Genomic DNA, 6000 nt, shown 5'->3' on the forward strand with positions numbered 1-6000 from the left:
TGATTCAGGAATTCTTTACTGCAGTTTTCTATTTTCTTTAAAAAATATTTTATAAATTAGAAGAAAAAATTTTTTTTTTTAGAAAAAAATAAAATCTTGGTGTATACCAAAATATTTGTATAAAAAAAATATTTTACAAAAATTTATCTATTGATTTCTATATTATTATTTTTATTTTATTTTAGGTCTGAATCGTACGTAGCAGAACACATTATACGTTATAATTATATTAATTATTATTGATATCTTATCAAAATATCAATGATAAGTATTTATCGAAAAGATGATTATAATTGTGTATTTTATTATGTTTTACTTTTCTATAAAGAAATTGTTAATAATATATAAGGAAAAAAAATGCTAACAGAGTTCAAACTAAGTTGAACGGACCCAGATTCTAGGTATTTTTTTCTGAATCATAATCGGATCACCTCTCATTTCGAACCTAAATTCCTTGTTCTGATTTCTCTCTAATCCAAACCGGATTCAAATTATTTAAAACCAACTATAAATTACACCACCACACGCTCATTCTTCTAATTCCCATTAATTGACCAAAACCAAATTAGTTGTTACAAAAAATATAACCTTAAACGGGAGACTTCTGAATGAAAAATTTTAACAATTTATTAGTTCCCTTTACTTTTTTTTCCTTGAACAAAAAACCCTCAATTCCTCCGTTTCTCACAGATTTACTTCAATTCCGACTCACTCATTAAAGGATAAATATAAGCTTTATAAATATTTTCAGAAAATCATCAACCTCACATTTTTTTACTTTATTTTAGGTTCAAGACTTTTACATACTAAATCTGGTAGATGGAGTACCCTTGTCTTTTGATTTTCAATCATGTTCTATCTATCATCCATTACAATGCTATTATTCCATTTATGAACCCTCTTATATTCTTAACTCTCTTTTGGCATTCAAACCCGATTCCAAAAATCTTCAATATTCCATTCCTTATCATTATGTTTACTAAAGAATTAGGATTTACATTTGTTTATATTTAGCAAAATTTTTCTAAAATAAACAACCATAAGATCTTACAAATAAATTATCACACTCTGGTGATGGTTAAAAAGATAACATTTCAAAGACAATACTTCAGTCTTCATCTTGCACCAGAACATAAATTCTAAATTCTTCGCATTCGTTAATACCTGTTGATAACAAACGCACACCGTTTTCAAACCACTAGTATTTGGAAAGGCCGACATCCCAAATATTGGGCAATACAAAGATTTATGCTATTTGCAAAAATTATTTCTTATATATTTTAAAAAAAAAAATAGCATTTTCATAAATTTATACCACTACAATTTTAATATTATTGTGATATATAGTATTTTCTTAGTATATTTTTTCAAAAACTTGGTGTACTTTAATAATCTAGTTAACATAGACAAAGTATACTATGTTTCTAAAAAAGGACAATTAACTCATTATATCCGTATTTTAAATTTTTAAAATATACCCGGGCCGGGCCGGGCCGGGCCTGAAAATGGGCCTGAAATTTTTTTTTAAAAAATACCCGGGCCGGGTCGGGCCGTATTTTTTAAAAATTTTATACAACATGAATTATTATATTCGTCAATTAGAATGGTTATAATGATTATATTAATGTTTGGTGAAAGTTAACACTAGCTAACACTCATAGTATCTATTACATAATAAAATTATAGTTTTCCTGCCATGGAATAAATACGCAAAGGATTAAATACATTATTATATAATATATATGTTTTATTTTTTATTTTTTATTAATTAAAATATCATTTTTCATTTTTATTTTTTTTATAAATACATAGTATATTTTATTTACACAAATTTTTTATAGTATCAATTTGTAATATACTAAATATCTGTTTAGAATAAAAAAAAAGTAGTGTTGTTAAACGGCTCGTTTTGAGCCGATTTTTAAAAACGGCTAACTCAGTTTTTTATCCAGAAAAATATCATGCAAGCCTGAAAATTTTGCTCATAGAAGGAGCAAAGGTCTAGACATATAGTATCGAAATTTCGAGGCTTAGACAATATTTTTCTGGCGAAAATATTGAGTTAGCCGTTTTTAAAAATCGGCTCAAAACGAGCCGTTTAACAACATTAGCTAATACACTTGCTTATTAAATGATAATACTCGCCGAAAAATATGATAAAATACGAAATAATTAATTTTTTGTATATACCAAGTCGAATATAATTTTAAAAAATTACGAACTGGGCTTAAAAAAATCTTTTTTTAAAAAAAAATCCAGGCCGGGCCCTAAAAATTTTTTTTTAAATATCCAGGCCGCGCTGGGCCTATAATTTTTAAACCCGGGCCGGGCCGTAAAAAATTTTTGAAAAAAAAATCCGGCCGGGCCAAAAATTTTTTAATCTGGGCCGGGCCGTAAAAATGGTACTTTGCAGGTCTCTGATATATATATATATAATCATTTATAGTAGAAGGTGCGGTTCAGAAGTAGCATCTTAGTGGGAAATTATTTTTAAAAGCCTAGCCACTGAAAGATTTATGAAGAGCAAATGGTTAGTGCCTCCCTATGCGATAATTATTTCAACCCAAATTCGATCCCCAGCTTCAGACAAATTTTTTTTATGAAATAAGTCTTAAGGATGAGTTATCTTAGAAAATAGGGTAGGACTAAAATGTTCGATATGAGTAATAGTTAATTTATATTATTAATGACTTATCTTATTTTAATCATATTTTGAGAAAAGATGGTCAAGAATAAGAGTAAGAAGAGTTTTATTTATAAAACTTTGCCAATTGTCCCTGCCCCTCTCTGATAGCTAAACAAGCAACTGGATAGAGATTCTCATTCAAAAATGAATGGCATATCGTATATATTAAATTTTATTGTATATATCGCAATAAGACGTAGAATTTCTAGCATTTCTTGACATCAATTTGTTGAAATTTCCAATGATCAGTTGAAATCTAAGAAACTTTACAAAATAATTGTTCAACAAATTAAATTTGAGCCAGGCTTAAAATAATTAGTATTACGTGATAATTATGAAAAGTGTCTATTCGTTTTTGAGGTTATTACAAGTATTTTAAAATTTGGAAAAGAGAGGAAGGAGTAAATTGATCTTATTTTTTTTTGGCAAGGCGCATTATGTAGACTTTAGTTTATGGAATGTTTATTTACATATAATATTACTATAATATTGACTAATCTACCATAAATTAACTGTCAATCATCTTCGGAAAAAAACTTTAAAAAACTTGTGTAGCTCCGTAATTGGTTTTATTTGTTTTTTTCGAACTAATTAAAATAATGTGTTTCAGGATTTCAGAATATAGTTTAAAAAATAACGTCGAGGCATTATATCTAAAATAATAATCAAAAGGACTAAGTAAAATGTTATTTAAATTTAATTTTATAACAGTAAAATTAATATAATAAAACCATGAGTATATTGCTCATAAAGGGTTGCGACCTTTTAGGTGGGTAGTAACTTGATATTATTATGGCTTTTTTAGATAAATATATAATATAAATAAAAATTTGGTTTATGCTAAAAATTTATTATGGAACAATATAGATATTAACAAAGTATGGAGTTTTTTTTAAAAAAACCTTTATTTTATATAGTATTTTTTTAAAATTTTTTTAAAATGAGCTTAAACACATGCCGAAAAAGTGTTATTAAGTTTATTTACCTTTGATATTAATATTTAATTAAATTTTTCTTCGAATTTATTTAAAGACTTCTGAATTTATAATTTAGTTTGTATGTTCTTGTTATGTTTCAATAACCCGTAAAAAAAATTTGGTTACCATTTAATTTTAGAAAATTAGTTTGTCACTTTATCTTCTCCCTAACATTTCTTTTTTTAACAAATCATTTTAAACAAGTTAAATAATTGAACCAGCCCGTTTAAAATTTATAATGTGCTAATAACCGAAAGTTCATCTAATTTCCAATTAGCAAGAAATTAAAATAATTTATTTTTGTTTGCCCCTTTTTTTACCCGACGCTTAATCTTTTGCCCAACCACCTCCAGTCCTTTATATTTTTAAGATAGATTTTAGGTTATGAACAGAGCTAGTAATATATAATATTTAGAAATAGAATATAATTTAAGCAATACTTTCTGAATACTCAGATGTATAAGATTAATGGATTTTTTTTATACCAAAATTTATATATATATATATATGTGTGTAACATATATATACCGACTATTTATCTACCTTTACTCCTTACTTCCTTCCTTCATTCCTCAAATGAAACTCAATTTAGAAACCTGAATTTTTAGATATAACCTTATATCTGAACCTAAATAAGTTATAATATAGTTTTAAAAAGCTTAAAAATATATACCGCGTGATCTTAATTAAATAAAAAATATATTTTAAAAAATCGTCCTCTATTTATTTCTTTAAACCCTTTGGCCGCATATTTACAATCATATGAGGCGATTTATGAATCTTATTAGGATCTATATGCCATTTCATTTATAATTTTATTTATAAATTAAATAACATATAATTGACCTATAAAATCCATTCTCGCTCTTAATTCTTTCTTTCAGTTGTTATCGAATCTTTTCAGTCCCTTTTGCAATCTTCCCATTTCCGTTTTCATTCGGCCAACAGCTACTCATCTTTGTTATAATAAGCCAATCTTTATTTGAAGCCGTTAACACGAAGAAGTGTTATTTATAGAATTTTCCTTTAATTAAAAAAACTTGCTCTCAGAGCATATTAATCAAATTAAAGCTAAATAAAGTCCTTAGAGGTAAATTCATATTTTCAAGAATATTTTATGGGTTGAAATGAGATATATTTATATTAATACTAGCTAATAACCCGTCAAGAATGACGGGGTTAAGGGGTAATTAGTTAATTTGTGTATATGGTATACTAAATATGCTTTATATTAAAATTTAGGAGAAAAAGAGTTAAAATTGTTGCAATGTAACCCGTGAGCATTAAAGGTATTAGAAATATCAAAATTTAAATTTGTGATAGGAATTATATTAGGTAAAATTAAAAATAGCGATTCTTCAAAATTTTTGAATTTTAATGTACTAGACATTGGCCTCAAAATTTTGTTATCAAAAAACCACGTCCCATGCAACTTTCCCAAATTTTTGCCATTTATTTTTATTGTAATTTAATAATAATATCTTAAATTTAATTTTATATTTAGAATAAAATTTAAATTTGTGATAGAAATCATATTGAATAAAATTTAAAATGGAGATGCTTGGAAATTTTTTAATTTTAAATATAAGGTAGACATTGGCCTGAAATTTATTTTGCAGACATAGCCAGGCCTGTTCAAAAAACAAATCCCATGCAACTTTCATAAAATTTTGCCATTTATTTCTATTGTAATTTAATAACAATGTCTTAAATTTGATTTTTATATTCCATTTATTTCTATTGTAAATTAATAACAATATCTTAAATTTAATTTTATATTTAGAATAAAATTTAAATTTGTGATAGAAATCATATTGGGTAAAATTTAAAATAGATATGCTTGAAAATTTTTTAATTTTAAATATGGACCAGACATTGGCTTGAAATTTTTTTTCTCAAACCTGGCCAACTCATAATAATTTTGTAATTTTTTCCCAAGCCTGGAGATAGGTAAATCTCTGAAAACCATATTGTTGGAAAAATTTTCTCAAGCCCGCCAAAAACTATAATAATTTTGTAATTTGAGAACTGAAATAAAATATATAAAAGTCATAATTCATTTAAAAATAAAATCAGAATATGAAAGTTGCATGGGCTTGGTTTCTTGATCAGGCCTAGCTGTGTCTATAAAAAAAAATTTCACAACTAGCCCATATCTAAAATTAAAAAATTTTCAAGCATTTCTATTTTATATTTTACACAATATGATTTCTATCACAAATCTAAATTTTATTCTAAATATAAAAATTAAATTTAAGACATTTTTTACAATAAAAATAAATGGCAAAATTTTATGAAAGTTGTATGGGACTTGGTTTTTTGATCAGGCCTGGCTAT

Source organism: Gordionus sp. m RMFG-2023, chromosome 2 (assembly GCF_954871325.1).
Source record: "Gordionus sp. m RMFG-2023 chromosome 2, tfGorSpeb1-WG-v2, whole genome shotgun sequence".
Taxonomy (NCBI): domain Eukaryota; kingdom Metazoa; phylum Nematomorpha; class Gordioida; order Chordodea; family Parachordodidae; genus Gordionus; species Gordionus sp. m RMFG-2023.